Here is a 23,019-nt window from a genome sequence, read left to right as displayed (position 1 = left end):
ATCATACATTTGAAATGTAGGAAGTCCACTTTACAGCAAGAATTCCTCCACTTCCGTGCAAAGGTATGTGAAAATGATTGCAGATATCTGGTGGATTTGGATTTCTAGGGTTGCGGTGTTAATCTGTAAATGTGAATAGTGGTCACTGGAGCAACAGAGTCAGAAGCAGACGTAAGGAGTCATTGTGTAAAGTAGTGTCTTTTTCAGGACAGGAAAGAGAGAGAATGGAGGTCAGAGATGATGAGAGAGTAATGATAGTGCAGGTGACTGAGCTAGGAAGGGAAACTGCAGGAAGAGCCAGATTGAGATGAGATGACTGGAGGAAGGAGGGAGTAGAGTTGAGTGGTTAAGTAGTAGGACCATGGTGATGGGAGAGTTGAAGTGAAGTGGGGTAACAGTAGAGGAGGGGAAAAGAAGCAGGGAGATGGATGAAAGAGAGGAGGAGGTATAGGAGACTAAGGGAGGTGGCTAAAGGTGGTAACATGGAGCAAAATACAGGATTAGGTAGATATGTAGTGATGGGAGAGTTGACGAAAACCTGGACATAGTGTGGAGTACGTAAAAAGGGATGGAATACTGGAAATAGGAGTGAAGCCTGTAAGAGAAACAGAGCAGTAGATTTGCAGAAATGCAAGTGAAAGTACAGTGTTGGTAACAGGGTAAGTTCAACGGTAGTAAATGTATTATTAATTGAAAGATATTGCAGGTATAAAAATTGATTTTGACTGTATTAGGACCGCTATTGTTCAATATTTTCATTAACGACCTAACAGAAGGTCTAGAGAGCATGGTGTCAATTTTTGCAGATGATACCAAATTGTGTAAGGCTATAAATACAGAGGAGGATGCCGAGTCTCTTCAGAACGACTTAGTTAAATTAGAAGCATGGGCAGCCAAATGGAGAATGCGCTTCAACACAGACAAGTGTAAGGTAATGCACTGTGGTAACAAGAACAAAAATTACACCTACCTACTAAATGGGGTAAAATTAGGGGATTCTGTACTGGAAAAGGACTTAGGTGTCCTCATAGATAGCAAGCTAAGCAGTAGTAGCCAAAGTAGGACTGCAGCAAAGAAGGCTAATAAGATATTAGCATGCATAAAACGGGGTATTGATGCTAGGGACGAGAGTATTATACTCCCGTTATATAAATCACTAGTGAGGCCACACCTTGAATACTGTGTACAATTCTGGGCACCGTACTACAAAAAGGATATCCTGGAGCTAGAAAAGGTACAGAGGAGGGCGACCAAACTAATTAAGGGCATGGAGACAATGGAATACAAGGAAAGGCTTGAAAGACTAGGCATGTTTACATTGGAAAAGCGGAGACTAAGAGGGGATATGATCAACATCTACAAATATATAAGGGGACAATACACAGAGCTTGCGCGGGACCTGTTTTTGGTTAGATCAACACAGAGGACTCGTGGACACTCGCTCAGGTTAGAGGAGAGGAGATTCCGCACAATACGGCGTAAAGTCTTTTTCACTGTAAGGACAATATGTGTTTGGAATTCCCTGCCCGAGGGAGTTGTAATGGCGGAATCTGTCAACACCTTTATGAATGGGTTAGATAAATTCCTAATGGATAAGGATATCCAGGGGTATGGTGCATAGTCATGCATTATAGTTACTATAAATAGGGATAAAATGCAACGGCTGACAGCAGCATCAGTCAGAAATTTTAGTCAAATCATCATGCATAGGAGACCACAAATAGGTTGAACTCGATGGACAATTGTCTTTTTTCAACCTCAGATACTATGTTACTATGTTACTATGTTACTGTGTGAGAAATGAGAGGATGTGAGTGAGGGTAAAAGAGCTATGGTACTTCAAACAGGACTTTAAAGTGATTAAAGGCAAAATTGCATCTGTACAGCTGTGTGTTCAAAAAATAACTGAAAGTACAAATAAAAGCATTTGCTGGTGAAATGGTAAGTTTTTGATCCTGGCTGCCTGCCCAGCACCAACCGATAACAAGCTGCTGGCTACACACCATTGAGAGGACACACTGCTCCAGGCTTTTGCTTTTCTCTAACGTCCTAGTGGATGTTGGGGACTCCGTAAAGACCATGGGGAATGGACGGGTTCCGCAGGAGACAGGGCACTTTAAGAAAGAATTTGGATACTGGTGTACTCTGGCTCCTCCCTCTATGTCTCTCCTCCAGACCTCAGTTTGAATCTGTGCCTGGACGAGCTGGGTGTTACTTAGTGAGCTCTCCTGAGCTTGCTAAAAAGAAAGTATTTTGTTAGATTTTTTTATTTTCAGAGAGATCTGTTGGCAACAGACTCTCTGCTACGTGGGACTGAGGGGAGAGAAGCAGCCCTACTCACTGAAGATCCTGCTTCTTAGGCTACTGGACACCATTAGCTCCAGAGGGATCGTACACAGGATCGCACCCTTGGTCGTCCGATCCCGGAGCCGCGCCGCCGTCCCCCTCGCAGAGCCAGAAGACAGAAGCCGGCGTGAGAAGCAAGAAGACTTCAAAATCGGCGGCAGAAGACTCCAGTCTTCATATTAGGTAGCGCACAGCACTGCTGCTGTGCGCCATTGCTCCCACACTAAACCCACACACTCCGGTCACTGTAGGGTGCAGAGCGCAGGGTTTGGGCGCCCTGGGCAGCAATTGGGAACCTCTTGGCAAAAAGCAGCATATATACAGTTGGGCACTGTATATATGCATGAGCCCCCGCCATTATTTTACACACAAAGCGCGGGACAGAAGCCCGCCGCTGAGGGGGCGGGGCTTCTTCCTCAGCACTCAACAGCGCCATTTTCTTTCCACAGCTCCTCTGAAAGGAAGCTCCCCAGGCTCTCCCCTGCAAAATCACGGTAGAAAGAGGGTAAAAAGAGGGGGGGGGGGGGCACATAAATTTGGCGCAAAAACAGTATATACAGCAGCTACTGGGTTAACACTAAGTTACAGTGTGATTCCTGGGTCACATAGCGCTGGGGTGTGTGCTGGCATACTCTCTCTCTGTCTCTCCAAAAGGCCTTGTGGGGGAACTGTCTTTAATTAGAGCATCCCCTGTGTGTGTGGTGTGTCGGTACGCTTCTGTTGGCATGTTTGACAAGGAAGGCTATGTGGAAACAGAGCGGGTACAAATGAATGTGGGGTTGCCGCCGACGGCGCCGACACCCGATTGGATGGATATGTGGAAGGTTTTAAATGATAATGTTAATTCTTTGCATAAAAGGTAGGATAAAGCTGAAGCAGAGGCCGTCAGGGTCTCAGAAGCGCCCACTATCCCAAATTGTTGACACAGATATCGACACGGATTCTGACTCCAGTGTCGATGGCGATGATGCAAAGTTGCAGCCTAAAATGGCTAAAGCCATCCGTTACACCCCAGTCCCTGACAAGAGGGTTTATATGTATGGGGAGAAAAGGCAAGAGGTGACCTTTCCCCCTTCACATGAGTTAAATGAGTTATGTGAAAAAGCTTGGGAATCTCCAGATAGAAAACACAGGCGATGCCGACTCGAAAAGGCACATGGAGGTTTTACCTTACAAGGGTGAGGAATTGTTTGGGGACGGTCTCTCGGACCTGGTCGCCACAGCTACGGCTGGAAAGTCACATTTTTTGCCATATGTTCCCTCACAACCAAAGAAAGCACCGTATTACCAAATGCAGTCCTTTCGATCACAAAAAGGCAAGAAAGTCCGAGGTGCGTCCTTTCTTGCCAGAGGCAGGGGTAGAGGAAAGAAGCTGCACAATACAGCTAGTTCCCAGGAACAGAAGTCCTCCCCGGCTTCCACTAAATCCACCGCATGACGCTGGGGCTCCACAGGCGGAGCCAGGCCCGGCGGGGGCGTGTCTCCGAAATTTCAGCCACAAGTGGGTTCACTCACAGGTGGATCCCTGGGCTATAGAGATTGTGTCTCAGGGATACAAGCTGGAATTCGAAGAGATGCTCCGTCACCGTTACCTCAAATCGGCCCTGCCAGCTTCCCCCTTAGAGAGGGAAATAGTGTTAGCTGCAATTCACAAATTGGATCTCCAGCAGGTGGTGGTAAAGGTTCCCCTCCTTCAACAGGGAAGGGGTTACTATTCGACCATGTTTGTGGTACCGAAACCGGACGGTTCGGTCAGACCCATATTAAATTTAAAATCCCTGAAAATATACCTGAAAAAGTTCAAGTTCAAGATGGAATCGCTCAGAGTGGTCATCGCAAGCCTGGAGGAGGTGGATTTTATGGTGTCTCTGGACATAAAGGATGCTTACCTTCATGTCCCCATTTATCCACCTCATCAGGAGTACCTCAGATTTGTGGTACAGGATTGTCATTACCAATTCCAGACGTTGCCGTTTGGTCTCTCCACGGCACCGAGAATATTTACCAAGGTAATGGCGGAAATGATGGTGCTCCTGCGAAAGCAAGGAGTCACAATTATCCCATACTTGGACGATCTCCACATAAAAGCGAGGTCCAGAGAGCAGTTACTGATCAGCGTAGCACGCTCCCGGGATGTGTTACAACAGCACGGCTGGATTCTAAATATTCCAAAGTCGCAGCTGATTCCTACGACGCGTCTGCCCTTCCTGTGCATGATTCTGGACACAGACCAGAAGAAGGTTCTTCTCCCGACGGAGAAGGCTCAGGATCTCATGACACTGGTCAGAGACCTCTTAAAACCAAAACAGGTGTCGGTGCATCACTGCACGCGAGTCCTGGGAAAGATGGTGGCATCATACGAGGCCATTCCCTTTGGCAGGTTCCATGCGAGGACCTTTCAATGGGATCTGTTGGACAAGTTGTCCGGATCACATCTACAGATGCATCGGCTGATCACCCTATCCCCCAGGGCCAGGGTGTCTCTTCTGTGGTGGCTGCAGAGTGCTCACCTTCTCGAGGGCCGCAGATTCGGCATTCAGGACTGGGTCCTGGTGACCACGGATGTAAACCTCCGAGGGTGGGGGGCAGTCACACAGGGAAGAAATTTCCAGGGTCTGTGGTCAAGCCAGGAGACTTGCCTTCACATCAATATCCTGGAACTAAGGGCCATATACAAAGCCCTAAGTCAAGCGGAGACCCTGCTTCGCGACCAATCGGTGCTGATTCAATCAGACAACATCACAGCAGTGGCTCATGTAAACCGCCAAGGCGGCACAAGGAGCAGGGTGGCGATGGCGGAAGCCACCAGAATTCTTCGCTGGGCGGAGAAACACATACGAGCACTGTCAGCAGTGTTCATTCCGGGAGTGGACAACTGGGAAGCAGACTTCCTCAGCAGGCACGACCTCCACCCGGGAGAGTGGGGACTTCATCAAGAAGTCTTCGCGCAGATTGCAGGTCGGTGGGAACTGCCACAGGTGGACATGATGGCATCCCGCCTCAACAAAAAGCTACAGAGGTATTGCGCCAGGTCAAGAGACCCTCAGGCGATAGCTGTAGACGCACTAGTGACACAGTGGGTGTTCCAGTCGGTTTATGTGTTTCCTCCTCTTCCTCTCATACCCAAGGTGCTGAGAATCATAAGAAAAAGAGGAGTGAGAACAATACTCATTGTTCCGGATTGGCCAAGAAGGCCTTGGTATCCAGAGCTGCAAGAAATGCTCACAGAGGACCCATGGCCTCTGCCTCTTAAGACAGGACCTTTGCAACAGGGGCCATGTCTGTTCCAAGACTTACCACGGCTGCGTTTGATGGCATGGCGGTTGAACGCCGGATCCTAGCAGAAAAAGGCATTCCGGATGAGGTTATTCCTACGCTGATAAAGGCTAGGAAGGACGTGACGGCTAAACATTATCACCGTATATGGCGAAAATATGTTGCTTGGTGTGAGGTCAGGAATGCCCCTACAGAGGAATTCCAGCTGTACCGTTTCCTTCACTTCCTACAGTCGGGAGTGACTTTGGGCCTAAAATTGGGTTCCATTAAGGTCCAGATTTCGGCCCTATCCATTTTCTTTCAAAAAGAACTGGCTTCTCTTCCTGAAGTTCAGACGTTTGTAAAGGGAGTGCTGCATATTCAGCCCCCGATTGTGCCTTCAGTGGCACCTTGGGATCTTAACGTGGTGTTGAGTTTCCTGAAATCACACTGGTTTGAGCCACTTAAAACCGTGGAGTTAAATTTCTCACGTGGAAGGTGGTCATGCTGTTAGCCTTGGCTTCAGTTAGGCGTGTGTCAGAATTAGCGGTTTTGTCACATAAAAGCCCCTATCTGGTTTTCCATATGGACAGGGTGGAATTGCGGACCCGTCCGCAATTTCTGCCAAAAGTGGTGTCATCTTTTCATATGAACCAACCTATTGTGGTGCCTGTGGCTACTCGTGACTTGGAGGATTCCGAGTTACTAGATGTGGTCAGGGCTATGAAGGTTTATGTAGCCAGAACGGCTAGAGTCAGGAAAACTGAGTCACTGTTTATCCTGTATGCACCCAACAAGCTGGGTGCTCCTGCTTCAAAGCAAACTATTGCTCGCTGGATCTGTAACACGATTCAGCAGGCTCATTCTGCGTCTGGATTGCCGCTGCCTAAATCAGTAAAAGCCCATTCCACAAGGAAGGTGGGCTCTTCTTGGGCGGCTGCCCGAGGGGTCTCGGCATTACAGCTTTGCCGAGCAGCTACTTGGTCAGGTTCAAACACTTTTGCAAAGTTCTACAATGTTTGATACCCTAGCTGAGGAGGACCTTGTGTTTGCTCATTCGGTGTTGCAGAGTCATCCGCACTCTCCCGCCCGTTTGGGAGATTTGGTATAATCCCCATGGTCCTTACGGAGTCCCCAGCATCCACTAGGACGTTAGAGAAAATAAGATTTTACTTACCGGTAAATCTATTTCTCGTAGTCCGTAGTGGATGCTGGGCGCCCGTCCCAAGTGCGGACTTCTTCTGCAGTACTTGTATATAGTTATTGCTTAAATAAGGGTGATGTTATGGTTGCATCAGGGTTGATCTGATGCTCCGTTGTTGTTCATACTGTTAACTGGGTAAGTTTATCACGAGTTATACGGTGTGATTGGTGTGGCTGGTATGAGTCTTGCCCTGGATTCCAACATCCTTTCCTTGTACTGTCAGCTCTTCCGGGCACAGTTTCTTTAACTGAGGTCTGGAGGAGGGACATAGAGGGAGGAGCCAGAGCACACCAGTATCCAAATTCTTTCTTAAAGTGCCCTGTCTCCTGCGGAGCCCGTCTATTCCCCATGGTCCTTACGGAGTCCCCAGCATCCACTACGGACTACGAGAAATAGATTTACCGGTAAGTAAAATCTTATTTTTAACAGGTGCAGTCAATGATGTTACAGAAATCAAAGGCTCACTTTGCTACCTATCCACTTGACAGTGGAAACTAAGAGCCTGGACAACCTCCAAATCTCACTACAGCAGTTGTGTTGTGAGTTTAAAGACAGACTTTATTATTGGCACTGTGCTCCCAGTTAGCAGCATCAACTTCCGCTTTGCCTCCTAGATGGGGGGGATTTGGTGTAGCTTATGTTGTGTTGTAGTATATCATATAGGGTATGTAGTGTAATATAGTTTAACAGTATATAGGGGCTTGTAGTGCACTGATGTGGTGTAGCATATAAGTGGATGTAGTGTGGGATGCATTCAATATACCGGCTGTCGGGCTCCCGTCGCTCAGTATACCGGTGCCGGGATCCCGACTGCCGGGATACTGACACCTATTTGTGTGCAGTGTTCGCAAAAACGCGCTATAGCGCATATTTTACCCTCTTTTGATGATCAGGGACTCGCATTTTAAAAGTGGGCGGGTCCCTGAGGACGCGCTCTGCTACAGCCAATCGGATGCTCTCTGGTATGTCCTGGCGTGGCAGCAGGGGTGAGTGTGTGCGCTGACTGTTAATGGAGCGCCGGCAGAACTTTGTGTGGCGGTGGCGGGGACCAAGTCCTCCCGCAGCAGGGAGCTTACTCAGCGGCAGGAGTCTATGTGTGGTCCGTGTTACTGTGACTGGGAGGAGTCCAGATCTCAGTGCTCCGGGGGGTGGGGTGGGCTGTGTAAATAGTTTTCCTGCGGGTGGAAGGGGGTAATCCGTATGGTCGGCGTCCCTGTGGCTTGAAGGGGGGGGGGGAGTCTGCATCCAGGGGGTTAGTACCCCGGGCCCCCCTGTGTTATTGGGCACCCCGGCCAGAGCTCTGCAACGCCGGGGCAGGAGGGATCCGCGCTGCTGGGGTAGGAGTTCGGCTGTGCATGGCGGCTTCCTCCCCCCTCCTCTCGGGCAGCACAAGCAATCTCCAGCCTTCGCTGCTGCCAGGAGAGATGCTGCTGGCGGCAGACGCTGGAGGACTCAGTCCCCGGCCGTGCTGCCCGAGAGGAGGGGGGAGGAAGCCGCATGCACAGCCGAACTCCTACCCCGGCAGCGCGGATCCCTCCTGCCTCGGCAGCCTGGTGTCTAATCTTCTCCCCCTTCTGCAGCGCGGCTCCCATTGCCTGTGATTGCGGGAGATGAGCAGCGCATGCAGCGGGGGGGACTGGGAGGGGGGACGGACTGATAGTCGGGGGGGGGGGGGGGGCTCTCCTGTTTTTGATGCCCTGGGCCCCCCGAGGGCTTGATCCGTCCCTGTCTGGATGCTCAGCGCTATGTCAGGGGGTGGGGAGTCTGTTTACATAGTTTTCCTGTGGGTGAGGTGTCTGGATGCGTCAGATCCAATATCACCCCCGAAGCTCATACTTTAATTGCCATCTGGCATCCATAAACATTACAGTAATAGGCGTGCACAGACGCCGACATACAGGTGCAGCTCCGGACTTCTCCCCCTCCGCGGCATTATAGTTTACTCTCACCTCCCCTGTCCTGGATATAGACTGCTTACCTGGGCGGCCCAGGTGAGCAGTCTTATGTCCCAGTGGAAGGGGTGGAGGACGTAGTCAGTTACCTGGCGGAGGGGGGGAAGTCCGGAGCAGCACCCGTATGTCAGCGTCTGCGCACGCCTACGATTACAGTAGTGCAGCCACTATGTAGTACACCCCTAGTGAGATGTACAATGTAAAGATACCAACTCCAACCACAGTGATCTCTGTTCTATCACTGCTCTGTGGTTTTCTAGATATTCTAGAATTACACGCCTCAGGGTGTTGTGTGACATGTAGTTCCACAACAGAGCCACAGAAGTCTGTTCAAGAGGGACAATTTTCAGCTCCATGCAGTGTAACACATGGCACCCCCTCTACTGACACCTGCGATGACTGTGGGCACCCCCTTCCCCCGCTGACACCCGCGATCACAGTCTGGGGGGATCTGAGGTGGTGGCTGCCATGTGTATAATGCGCTCTGCCTGGCGCAATGTGTATAACGCACTCTACCTGGTGAAATGTGTATAACGCGCTCTACCTGGTGCAATGTGTATAACGCGCTCTACCAGAGCATGTATAACATGCTCTGCCTGGCGCAATGTGTATACCGCGCTCTGCCTGGCGCAATGTGTATAACGTGCTCTGCCGGGCGCACTGTGTTTAACGCACTCTACCTGGAGCAATGTGTATAACATGCTCTGCCTGGCGCAATGTGTATACCGCACTCTGCCTGGCGCAATGTGTATAACGTGCTCTGCCGGGCGCACTGTGTATAACGCGCTCTACCGAGCACATTGTGTATAACGCGCTCTACCAGGCGCATTGTGTATAACATCCTCTACCTGGTGCAATGTGTATAACGCGCTCTACCGGGCGCACTGTGTATAACGTGCTCTACCTGCTGCAATGTGTATAACGTGCTCTATCTGTTGCAATGTGTATAACGTGCATTACCTGCTGCAATGTGTATAACGTGCTCTACCTGCTGCAATGTGTATAAGGAGCTCTGTTTGTTGCAATGTGTATAACGTGCTCTACCTGGTGCAATGTGTATAACGTGCTCTACCTGGCGCATTGTGTATAACGTGCTCTACCTGGTGCAATGTGTATAACGCGCTCTACCGGGCGCACTGTGTATAACGCGCTCTACCGAGCACATTGTGTATAACGCGCTCTACCAGGCGCATTGTGTATAACATCCTCTACCTGGTGCAATGTGTATAACGCGCTCTACCTGTCGCATTGTGTATAACGTGCTCTACCTGGTGCAATGTGTATAATTTATTTTTCTCTGACGTCCTAGTGGATGCTGGGACTCCGTCAGGACCATGGGGAATAGCGGCTCCGCAGGAGACAGGGCACAAAAGTAAAAGCTTTAGGATCAGGTGGTGTGCACTGGCTCCTCCCCCTATGACCCTCCTCCAAGCCTCAGTTAGGTTTTTGTGCCCGGCCGAGAAGGGTGCAATCTAGGTGGCTCTCATAAAGAGCTGCTTAGAGTAAAAGTTTTGATAGTTTTCTTATTTTCAGTGAGTCCTGCTGGCAACAGGCTCACTGCAACGAGGGACTTAGGGGAGAAGAAGTGAACTCACCTGCGTGCAGGATGGATTTGCTTCTTAGGCTACTGGACACTAGCTCCAGAGGGACGATCACAGGTACAGCCTGGATGGGTCACCGGAGCCGCGCCGCCGACCCCCTTGCAGATGCCGAAGTAAGAAGAGGTCCAGAAACCGGCGGCTGAAGGCTTTTCAGTCTTCATGAGGTAGCGCACAGCACTGCAGCTGTGCGCCATTGCTCTCAGCACACTTCACACCAACGGTCACTGAGGGTGCAGGGCGCTGGGGGGGGGCGCCCTGGGCAGCAATGTTAATACCTTTTCTGGCTAAAAAGAATACATCACATATAGTCCCTGAGGCTATATGGATGTATTTCACCCCTGCCAGGTCTCAGAAAAACCGGGAGAAGAGCCCGCCGGAATAGGGGGCGGGGCCTATCTCCTCAGCACACAGCGCCATTTTCCCTCACAGAACTGCTGGTGGGAAGGCTCACAGGCTCTCCCCTGCACTGCACTACAGAAACAGGGTTAAAACAGAGAGGGGGGGCACTTATTTGGCGATATGATTATATATTAAGATGCTATAAGGGAAAACACTTATATAAAGGTTGTCCCTGTATAATTATAGCGTTTTGGTGTGTGCTGGCAAACTCTCCCTCTGTCTCCCCAAAGGGCTAGTGGGGTCCTGTCCTCTATCAGAGCATTCCCTGTGTGTGTGCTGTGTGTCGGTACGTGTGTGTCGACATGTATGAGGACGATGTTGGTGAGGAGGCGGAGCAATTGCCTGTAATGGTGATGTCACTCTCTAGGGAGTCGACACCGGAATGGATGGCTTATTTAAGGAATTACGTGATAATGTCAACACGCTTCAAGGTCGGTTGACGACATGAGACGGCCGGCAAACAAATTAGTACCTGTCCAGGCGTCTCAAACACCGTCAGGGGCTTTAAAACGCCCATTTACCTCAGTCGGTCGACATAGACACAGACACGGACACTGACTCCAGTGTCGACGGTGAAGAAACAAACGTATTTTCCTTTAGGGCCACACGTTACATGTTAAGGGCAATGAAGGAGGTGTTACATATTTCTGATACTACAAGTACCACAAAAAAGGGTATTATGTGGGTGTGAAAAAACTACATGTAGTTTTTCCTGAATCAGATAAATTAAATGAAGTGTGTGATGATGCGTGGGTTTCCCCCGATAGAAAATTATTGGCGGTATACCCTTTCCCGCCAGAAGTTAGGGCGCGTTGGGAAACACCCCTTAGGGTGGATAAGGCGCTCACACGCTTATCAAAACAAGTGGCGTTACCGTCTCCAGATACGGCCGCCCTCAAGGAGCCAGCTGATAGGAGGCTGGAAAATATCCTAAAAAGTATATACACACATACTGGTGTTATACTGCGACCAGCTATCGCCTCAGCCTGGATGTGCAGCGCTGGGGTGGCTTGGTCGGATTCCCTGACTGAAAATATTGATACCCTTGACAGGGACAGTATTTTATTGACTATAGAGCACAGAGAGATATTTGCACTCTGGCATCAAGAGTAAGTGCGATGTCCATATCTGCCAGAAGATGTTTATGGACACGACAGTGGTCAGGTGATGCAGATTCCAAACGGCACATGGAAGTATTGCCGTATAAAGGGGAGGAGTTATTTGGGGTCGGTCCATCGGACCTGGTGGCCACGGCAACAGCTGGAAAATCCACCTTTTTTACCCTAAGTCACATATCAGCAGAAAAAGACACCGTCTTTTCAGCCTCAGTCCTTTCGTCCCCATAAGGGCAAGCGGGCAAAAGGCCAGTCATATCTGCCCAGGGATAGAGGAAAGGGAAGAAGACTGCAGCAGGCAGCCCATTCCCAGGAACAGAAGCCTTCCACCGCTTCTGCCAAGTCCTCAGCATGACGCTGGGGCCGTACAGGACCCCTGGATCCTACAAGTAGTATCCCAGGGGTACAGATTGGAAATTCGAGACGTCTCCCCCTCGCAGGTTCCTGAAGTCTGCTTTACCAACGTCTCCCTCCGACAGGGAGGCAGTATTGGAAACAATTCACAAGCTGTATTCCCAGCAGGTGATAATCAAAGTACTCCTCCTACAACAAGGAAAGGGGTATTATTCCACATTATATTGTGGTACTGAAGCCAGACGGCTCGGTGAGACCTATTCTAAATCTGAAATATTTGAACACTTACATACAAAGGTTCAAATCAAGATGGAGTCACTCAGAGCAGTGATAGCGAACCAGGAAGAAGGGGACTATATGGTGTCCCGGGACATCAGGAATGCTTCCTCCATGTCCCAATTTGCCCTTCTCACCAAGGGTACCTCAGGTTCGTGGTACAGAACTGTCACTATCAGTTTCAGACGATGCCGGTTGGATTGTCCACGGCACCCCGGGTCTTTACCAAGGTAATGGCCGAAATGATGATTCTTCTTCAAAGAAAATGGACGATATCCTGATAAGGGCTAGGTCCAGAGAACAGTTGGAGGTCGGAGTAGCACTATCTCAAGTAGTTCTACGACAGCATGGGTGGATTCTAAATATTCCAAAACCGCAGCTGTTTCCGACGACAATTTGCTGTTCCTAGGGTTGATTATGGACACAGTCCAGAAAAGGGTGTTTCTCCCGGAGAAGAAAGCAAGGGAGTTATCCGAGCTAGTCAGGAACCTCCTAAAACCAGGAAAAGTGTCAGTGCATCATTGCACAAGGGTCCTGGGAAAAATGGTGGCTTCTTACGAAGCGATTCCATTCGGCAGAATTCACGCAAGAACTTTTCAGTGGGATCTGCTGGAAAAATGGTCCGGATCGCATCTTCAGATGCATCAGCGGATAACCCTGTCTCCAAGGACAAGGGTGTTTCTTCTGCGGTGGCTGCAGAGTGCTCATCTACTAAAGGGCCGCAGATTCGGCATTCAGGACTGGGTCCTGGTGACCACGGATGCCAGCCGGAGAGGCTGGGGAGCAGTCACACAGGGAAAAAATTTCCAGGGAGTGTGATCAAGTCTGGAGACTTCTCTCCACATAAAACAATGCTCTAAGCTTAGCAAGACCTCTGCTTCAAGGTCAGCCGGTATTGATCCAGTGGGACAACATCACGGCAGTCGCCCACGTAAACAGACAGGGCGGCACAAGAAGCAGGAGGGAAATGGCAGAAACTGCAAAGATTCTTCGCTGGGCGGAAAATCATGGGATAGCACTGTCAGCAGTGTTCATTCCGGGAGTGGACAACTGGGAAGCAGACTTCCTCAGCAGGCACGACCTCCACCCGGGAGAGTGGGGACTTCATCGGGAAGTCTTCCACATGATTGTGAACCGTTGGGAAAGACCAAAGGTGGACATGATGGCGTCCCGCCTGAACAAAAAACTGGACAGGTATTGCGCCAGGTCAAGAGACCCTCAGGCAATAGCTGTGGACGTTCTGGTAACAGTGGGTGTACCAGTCGGTGTATGTGTTCCCTCCTCTGCTTCTCATACCCAAGGTACTGAGAATTATAAGACGTAGAGGAGTAAGAACTATACTCGTGGCTCCGGATTGGCCAAGAAGGACTTGGTACCCGGAACTTCAAGAAATGCTCACAGAGGACTCATGGCCTCTGCCGCTAAGAAGGGACTTGCTTCAGCAAGTACCATGTCTGTTCCAAGACTTACCGCGGCTGCGTTTGACGGCATGGCGGTGGAACGCCGGATCCTAAGGGAAAAAGGCATTCCGGAAGAGGTCATTCCTACCCTGGTCAAAGCCAGGAAGGAGGTGACCGCACAACATTATCACCACATATGGCGAAAATATGTTGCGTGGTGTGAGGCCAGGAAGGCCCCACGAAGAAATTTCAACTCGGTCGATTCCTGCATTTCCTGCAAACAGGAGTGTCTATGGGCCTCAAATTGGGGTCCATTAAGGTTCAAATTTCGGCCCTGTCAATTTTCTTCCAGAAAGAATTGGCTTCACTTCCTGAAGTCCAGAAGTTTGTCAAGGGAGTACTGCATATACAACCCCCTTTTGTGCCTCCAGTGGCACTGTGGTATCTCAACGTAGTTCTGGGATTCCTCAAATCACATTTTAAACCGCTCAAATCTGTGGATTTGAAATATCTCACATGAAAAGTGACCATGCGGTTGGCCCTGGCCTCGGCCAGGCGAGTGTCAGAATTGGTGGCTTTGTCTCACAAAAGCCCATATCTGATTGTCCATTCGGACAGGGCAGAGCTGCGGACTCGTCCCCAGTTTCTCCCTAAAGTGGTGTCAGCGTTTCACCTGAACCAGTTTATTGTGGTACCTGCGGCTATTAGGGACTTGGAGGACTCCAAGTTGCTAGATGTTGTCAGGGCCCTGAAAATATAGGTTTCCAGGACGGCTGGAGTCAGGAAAACTGACTTGCTGTTATCCTGTATGCACCCAACAAACTGGGTGCTCTTGCTTCTAAGCAGACGATTGCTAGTTGGATGTGTAGTACAATTCAGCTTGCACATTCTGTGGCAGGCCTGCCACGGCCAAAATATGTAAATGCCCATTTCACAAGGAAGGTGGGCTCATCTTGGGCGGCTGCCCGAGGGGTCTCGGCTTTACAACTTTGCCGGGCAGCGACTTGGTCAGGGGCAAATACAAATTTGATACCCTGGCTGAGGAGGACCTGGAGTTCTCTCATTCGGTGCTGCAGAGTCATCCGCACTCTCCCGCCCGTTTGGGAGCTTTGGTATAATCCCCATGGTCCTGACGGAGTCCCAGCATCCACTAGGACGTCAGAGAAAATAAGAATTTACTTACCGATAATTCTATTTCTCGTAGTCCGTAGTGGATGCTGGGCGCCCATCCCAAGTGCGGATTGTCTGCAATACTTGTACATAGTTATTGTTACAAAAATCGGGTTATTATTGTTGTGAGCCATCTTTTCAGAGGCTCCGCTGTTATCATACTGTTAACTGGGTTCAGATCACAGGTTGTACAGTGTGATTGGTGTGGCTGGTATGAGTCTTACCCGGGATTCAAAATCCTTCCTTATTGTGTACGCTCGTCCGGGCACAGTATCCTAACTGAGGCTTGGAGGAGGGTCATAGGGGGAGGAGCCAGTGCACACCACCTGATCCTAAAGCTTTTACTTTTGTGCCCTGTCTCCTGCGGAGCCGCTATTCCCCACGGTCCTGACGGAGTCCCAGCATCCACTACGGACTACGAGAAATAGAATTATCGGTAAGTAAATTCTTATTATTTATTTATTACCAGTTATTTATATAGCGCACACATATTCCGCAGCGCTTTACAGAGAATATTTGGCCATTCACATCAGTCCCTGCCCCAGCGGAGCTTACAATCTATATTCCCTACCATATGTACACACACATTCACGCTAGGGTTAATTTGTTGGAAGCCAATTAACCTACCAGTATATTTTTGGAATGTGGGAGGAAACCGGAGTACCCAGAGGAAACCCACGCAAGTACGGGGAGAATATACAAACTCCACACAGTTAGGACCTTGGTGGGAATCGAACCCATGACCTCATTGCTGTGAGGCAGTAATGCTAACCATTACACCATCCGTACTGCCCCTAATGCACTCTACCTGGCGCATTGTGTATAACGTGCTCTACCTGGTGCAATGTGTATAACGTGCTCTACCTGGTGCAATGTGTATAATGCGCTCTACCTGGCGCATTGTGTATAACGTTCTCTACCTGGTGCAATGTGTATAATGCGCTCTACCTGGCGAATTGTGTATAACATGCTCTACCTGGTGCAATGTGTATAATGCGCTGTACCTGGTGCAATGTGTATAATGTGCTCTACCTGGCACAGTGTGTATAGGAGGTTCTACCTGGTGCAATGTGTATAAGCGACACTACTGTGTGGTGTAATATGAATTGCCACTATTATGTGGCCACGCCCCTTCCCCATGAAGCCATGCCCCTAAATTTTTGCAGCGCGCCTGCGGCGCGCACCGCCTGTAGTTACGAGTCTGGGAGGTGGAGCTCCAATTCACTTTCTGTCAAAGGGCACCAAAATGTCTAGTTACACAGCTCTGGTGCAGGGTGTCCTGCATGTTACACAGCCCAACACTTTTGTAGTGTCCAAACAAGATTAAGATGAAAAAACCTTCATTCCGATGGGACCCAGAAAAGGACCGGTAGGACCCCAATTTTTAAAAGTGAGGGGTCCCTGGGACCCACTTTTTTGGGGGCTCAGCGCGATCACTGGTGTGCAGATAAATCGATACAAACCCATGTAGTGTAGCATATAGGGTATGTAGTGCAGTGTATAGGGGCATATAGTGTAATGTAGTTCAGCGTGTAGAGGATGTAGTATAGTGATGTAGTGCAGTGTATAGGGGAATGTAGTCCTATGATATAGTGCAATGTAAGAGGACAGACAGAGGCGCATATAGTTTAACACACTGCTGGCAGGGCATGTGATACATAGGGGAATATTGTCCAATAGTATCCCATTTTTTCGGAAATTTTTGATAATCTGATTATTATAGCCTTACAGGGTTTTGTTGTGTTTTTTTTTTTATTTATTTTTTATTTGGAGAAGGAGTGTGGGGGGGGGGGAGACGCCAAATTACTGCCTCGCCCCGGGTGACGAAAATCTTAGTTTCAGCCCTGCAATCAGCAAAACAATGCCATGTGAGCGGTCACCATTTCAGGCCATATGACAAATGGATAGTCAAACTGCAAGTGATTTGTGGGTAATACTTGCACTTTGACTAGCCATTTGTCCTTATGAAAAGGCCTATGGCATTGAAACAGTGACTGCTCACATTGCATTGTTTTGCTGACTGTACAATATATAGCCTTATTATGGAGTGCTGTGTTTTCTTTTTCTGGGACAGATGCAGAACCATGCCGGTATTAAGATAGGATTCACTACATTAATCTGTGAAGAGCACCCTGGCTTAGTGTACTCATCCAGAATGTCAAACTAAAAAATGGTGTGTGTGTGTGTATATATATATATATATATATATATATATGTACTCAAGGATCAATTATAGTTGGCAAATACTGTTTGCATATGTTTCCGGCATACTTGCCTAACCTGGGATGTTCAGGAGGCTCCCAAAAATTGAGTGCTGCTCTCAGCCCCTGGAAAGCCTCTTGCATCTCCAACCAGCCTACCACACCCACCCCCTTAGCTGCCACGACAGAGCACAATCTTGCAGTCCAAGGGGGACCCAATGACATGATTTGTACTGAATTGTATCATCGTAGTCCTGCCCTCGCTATACAATGCCTATTTTCTCTGCACTGTATAGCAGGGGAAGGAATCAAGATGATGTAATTATAGTGCCACAGCGCCAGAACATACCACCTGGCCACCAGCCATTTGCTGACCAGGCGGCCCCCGCCCAGAGGAGTGGGCAACAAAGTAGTTAAGCATGGTCTGTGGGTTTAAGATAGAAGAAATAATCTATCTAATTTGAAAATTACTTACAGATGTAGCCATGCTCATCGTTGGTGCTGATGTGCCATACAGGTGTCCTAGTTGTGCCATACAAATAGCGAAGGTAGGTGAAGTAAGGCGTGATAAGGCACAAGTGGATCCAGAGCATGCAATATACAGTTACACCACTGAGTGGCGATTGTTCCACTAATGAAAACTACAGTAATGTGCTTAATAGTAGTGAATGGATGTGGCACTACAGAATACTGAACAATGTAGCATGCCCTGAAAAGCAGGACTAGTTCTGTTTTAACACATTAATACTGCACTGGAACAGCATAACAACATACCTTCTAACTGAAAGTTCCTCTGGTGTGCTGTATAAAATGATCCCTACATTAAGTAAACATTTGAACACAGAAAAAGATTTGTTCATTGTCTCCAATGCACACAAAAAAAAGCACAGTTCAGAGTTCTGCACAGCTCTCTAAAAGAAAAAAAATATCATTGCAATCAGCAATGAGTTGGGACACACAGCACTATAAAAAAAATTACAATGAGCAACATCACTATGTCACTGCAGGTGTCAGTCACCTGTCTCCATAGCTCTCTTGGCATAGTGGTATCACCGATAGTTACCATGCCAGTGAGCTAGGGTTCAGTTCTCGTAAAGGATACACTTGTATGTATATCTGTGTAGAAATTAGTATCCACAGGTTTTTTTTCCCTAAAACAAGTTATGTCATACTTTGTATACAGACTCAGATATGCACACAGATATACAGTCCAAATTAGTAAAAAACTGTAGGTGCTACATTTTACACAAATATACAATACAAGTGTGACTTTTCAAATTACGAGAATCTTATCTTTATGAAACAAAGTTTACTGTACTTCTTCCTGGGCCTCCCCATTGCTTTAATAGGCAGCCTCCCCCACCACTAATTCCACCCCCTGTGAGACTTGTGATTTCATTGAATGGGTGCACTGCTCAGTAAATAACAAAGTCGAATTGTAAAGTAGTTGAGAACCTGCGCAAATTAATTCAAAGGTGCAGCTAAAAACTGTATCTCTAAGTATACACCCCTCTACACTTGCATTTAGACAGTTAAGAAAAAGGAGATACAGATTTTAAGTGCTCCAATAAAAACCCAAATTCACAGACAAACACCTAGTGTGTAAGTAAAAAGATAATACAGTTAATTTTGGGTTTATCACATATTTTTAAATTCTTTGAGGTAGACCAAAATACAACATTGGTTTTTTCTGGAGGTCCTGAGGAAGGACTATGAAAGTTTGAAACGCGTTAAGCGTCTGGACTCCTGTTGTTCGTGATCCCGTTGAGACGGCCATCTACACCTGGTGCTGAGTGTCTGTGCTGGATCCCGGTTTCCGGAGCCGTCATCTTATGGTGCCTATATCCATCTGGTCCCATCCTGACTCTGCCACCTGTTGCTGTATTTGCCAACGAGGATTTGTTTACATGCTACTGTTTCATCTATTTGGTGTAAGTGCAATGTTAAAATAAACCTGTGTGTTTTAAAAAGGATAATTGCACTATTGCACTTTTCTCTGCTTTATCTTTTTATGAGGTTTTAGACTTATATGAAGTTTTTTTATTTTGATATAAACCTCCAGAAAAACCAACGCTGGATTTCTGTCTAAATCAAAGAATATCAGTATATGTGATAAACCCATAATTAACGGTATTATATTTTTAATTACCCACTGGGTGCTTGTCTGTGAATTTGTGTTTTTATTGGAGTGCTTTAAGTCTGTATCTCCTTTTTCTTTTTCTAAACAGTAAATAAACACAACATGGCTGGTACACTACTGTATATAAATGAATGGTTCATGCTGTCATTTACTAAGCAGTGCACCTAATCCGTGAAATCACAAGTCTCATTGGGGTGGGGGGCTACTTATTAAAGAAATGGGGATGCTGGGAAGAAGTACAGTAAACTCAGTCTCATAAAGATAACAATATCGTAATTTTAAAAATCACACCTATATTGTTTATCATTGTGAGACTGAGTTTGTTGTACTTCTTCCTGGGCCTCCCCATTGCTTTAATAGACAGCCTCCCCCACCACTAATCCCTCCCTTCTGAGACTTGAGCTTTCACAGACTGGGTGTACTGTTTCGTACATGACAAACGCAACACAGCCGGTACACTACTGTATGTACATATGGAGCTTCACTCATCTTTACCGTCTATGGTGTTTGTCCTGGCCACTGTGTGTTTGGTTGCAAGGTGGTGCATTTTGTCAAGGTGGTGTATAGCTTAGCTTGGCGTATGGCATTACCGGTGAGTGTAATACCAGCAATCATCCACCAGATGTCACTTTTGAAAATTACCATTGTGCATGTGTGAGGTCTCCATTGAAATACACTATAGTGCAATAACTACTTTTCTCTTACGTCCTAGAGGATACTGGGGTCCACATTAGTACCATGGGGTATAGATGAGTCCACTAGGAGCCACTGACACTTTAAGAGTTTAATAGTGTGGGCTGGCTTCTCCCTCTATGCCCCTTCTACCAGAGTCAGTTTAGAAAATGTGCCCGGAGGAGCCAGTCACAGCTAGGGGAGCTCCATAGGAATTTTTCTAGTTTTATTATTTTTATTAGAGTTAGGCACAGGGAGGCTACTGGCAACAGCCTGCCTGCTTCGTGCGACTTTGGGGGTGAGTAGTGTCCAACCCTGAGATGTTAATGGCCACTATCTCCGCTGACAGGACACCGAGCTCCTGAGGGTGTTGATTGTTATCTGCACGAGGCGACCGCTCACTCCTTCAGCATGCCGCCACCCCCTAACAGAGCCAGAAGATTCAGGTGGTGAGTGGATCACAGGCGTCCCAACAAGCTGGGTGCCAGTGTGAATGGCGGCAACAGGTTAGGAGCGCAATACTAACTGCACTCCAGAGAGCTCAGCGGTACACAGTGTGGCGCTATGAGGGGCGCCCTGAGCCAGCGCAGACACCCTACACTGGTCACTCAAGGCTGTCAGGGACCCCGGTAACGCTGCCAGCCATACCTCAGGCCAGTATAAATAATTGAAAGTGCGGGAAGATGTGCCATGTTCAAGGGGCAGAGCTTCTCCTCAGAGCGGACAAAGCGGCTTCCAGCACCATTTTCTCCCTGCAGATACAGCTACAGAGACGCTGACTGGGAGTGCTGTCCCTCCACACGACTCCAGCTATCCTGTGCGGTACCAGGGGGTTGTAGAAGGGGGAGGCTGTGTATTACTGTGTAGTCTATTAAGGGTACACAGTCAGCGCCAGGTATTTTGTTTACAACTGCCTAATTAAGTGATGTGTGTGTGCTGCCTCCAAGCTCTGTGTCTCTCAAAAGTTACTTGGAGGGAAATTTGTGTCTGACTTTCCCTGTGTGTGTGTGTGTGTGTGTGTGTGTGTGTGTGTGTGTGTGTGTGTGTGTGTGGGGGGGGGGGGGGGTATGCTCCTCTCACATAGCCATGTCCAGGGACTCTATGTCTTATGCTACAGAGAAAAAAAAATTCTCCAGAGGAATCCATTCCCTGTACCCAATAATGTAATGTCTCAGGCTTCTATCTCTGAGCCTGAATGGCTGACCTCAATTAAGGGAATGATCTCTCAGATTGCTACTAGGGTGGCTCATACTGAGACTGAAACTCATGTTTTAAAGAATTATGTAGCAGTTTGGTCAGGTTCTGTTGCTATTCCTTCTAAAAACCCCTAGCATATACCCAAAGAAACTTGTGCTTGCTCAGATTATGCAAGTCGACACGGATACCGACTCTGATACAGTAGACAATGATGGGGATGTGCTGAGGGGGGCGAAATCCCTTGCAAAGGGGAGTGCAGCTCTTGATTGAGGCCATTAGAGATGTATTAAACATTACTGACACACCACCTGAGCAGGTTGGGAGGCTTACTTCACAGTCAATAAGAAAGCCTCGCTAACCTTCCATAGGAAGAATTAAACACTCTCTTTCAAAAATCCTGGGAAACCCTGGAGAAAAAATTCCAGATTCCCTTCACTAGACCTTGTGTGAAAATACATTGGCCGTTGTGAATGTTGCGCGCAGAAGTGCCAGATTTTTACTTAATCGCATCGCAGCGAACATTTTCAGCTAGCGATCAACTCGGAATGACCCCTATTTTGTGTCCCAGGGGTACAGACTGGAGTTTCAAGAACTCCCACCTCACCGAGTCTTCAGATCAGACTTGCCAGCTTTACTGACAGATAGGGCTATCCTACAGGAAGCCATCCAAAAATTGAAAAAGTCAGAGGTCATTTTTCCAGTTCCACCTCATATGCAACACATGGGTTACTATTCAAACATTTTTGTGCTACCGAAACCGGATGGTTCTGTCAGACCAATTTTGAACATGAAAACGTTAAACACTTATTTGAGGGAGTTCAAGTTCAAAATGGAGTCTCTGAGAGCGGTGATCTCAGGTCTGGAGGAGGGAGAGTTTCTGGTATCCCTGGATATCAAGGATGTGTGCTTTCACATCCCAATTTGGCTGCCACATCAAGCTTATCTCAGATTTGCACTGTTAGACAGTCACTATCAGTTTTAGGCACTGCCATTCGGGCTCTCCACAGCACCGAGGGTGTTCACCAAGGTGATGGCAGAGATGATGGTTCTCCGCAGACAGGGAGTGAACATAATTCCATATCTGGACGATCTGGTGATAAAGGCATCATGCAGGGAGAGATTGTTGCAGTCCATTGCTTGTCTGCTCAGGGAACATGGTTGGATCCTGAAACTTCCAAAGTCAAATTTGGAACCAACGAGGAGATTGTCTTTCCTGAGGATGATCATCGACACGGAGGTGCAGATGATGCTTCTCCCAGTGGAGATACAATCAATGGTCCGGGAAATCTTTAAGCCTGCCCGGGTATCAGGTCATCACTGCATTCACCTTCTGGGAAAGATGGTTGCCTCCTATGAGGCTCTTCAGTATGGCAGATTTCATGCTCGATCCTTCCAACTGGACCTCCTAGACAAATGGTTGGGTTCTCATTTACATATGCACCAAAGGATATGTCTGTCGCCGAAAGCAAGGATTTCACTCCTCTGGTGTCTGCAAATGCCTCACCTTCTGGAGGTCCGCAAGTTCGAGATTCAGGACTGGATCCTCCTAACCACGGATGCAAGTCTCAGGGGATGGGGCGCAGTCACTCAAGGGGAAACATTCCAAGGAAGGTGGTCAAGTCTAGAATCCAGTCTTCCAATAAACATTCTGGAGCTAAGAGCCGTATACAACAGTCTTCTCCAAGCAGCTGATTTTCTGCGAGATCTTGCCATTCAAGTGCAGTCGGACAATGTAAC

The 23,019-nt window shown here is 48.1% G+C and overlaps 1 protein-coding gene across 3 annotated transcripts in view; it reads left to right on the top strand.

Moving 5' to 3' along the window:
* Nucleotides 1–23,019, top strand: part of PGAP1 (post-GPI attachment to proteins inositol deacylase 1) — a 1,346,394-nt gene that overhangs the window by 878,831 nt on the left and 444,544 nt on the right. The gene's annotated exons all lie outside the window — the stretch shown is intronic.

This window comes from Pseudophryne corroboree, chromosome 7 (genome assembly GCF_028390025.1).
Source record: "Pseudophryne corroboree isolate aPseCor3 chromosome 7, aPseCor3.hap2, whole genome shotgun sequence".
NCBI lineage: Eukaryota > Metazoa > Chordata > Amphibia > Anura > Myobatrachidae > Pseudophryne > Pseudophryne corroboree.
Note: the sequence above shows the minus strand (reverse complement) of the source record. Positions and strands in the feature narration are given on the sequence as shown.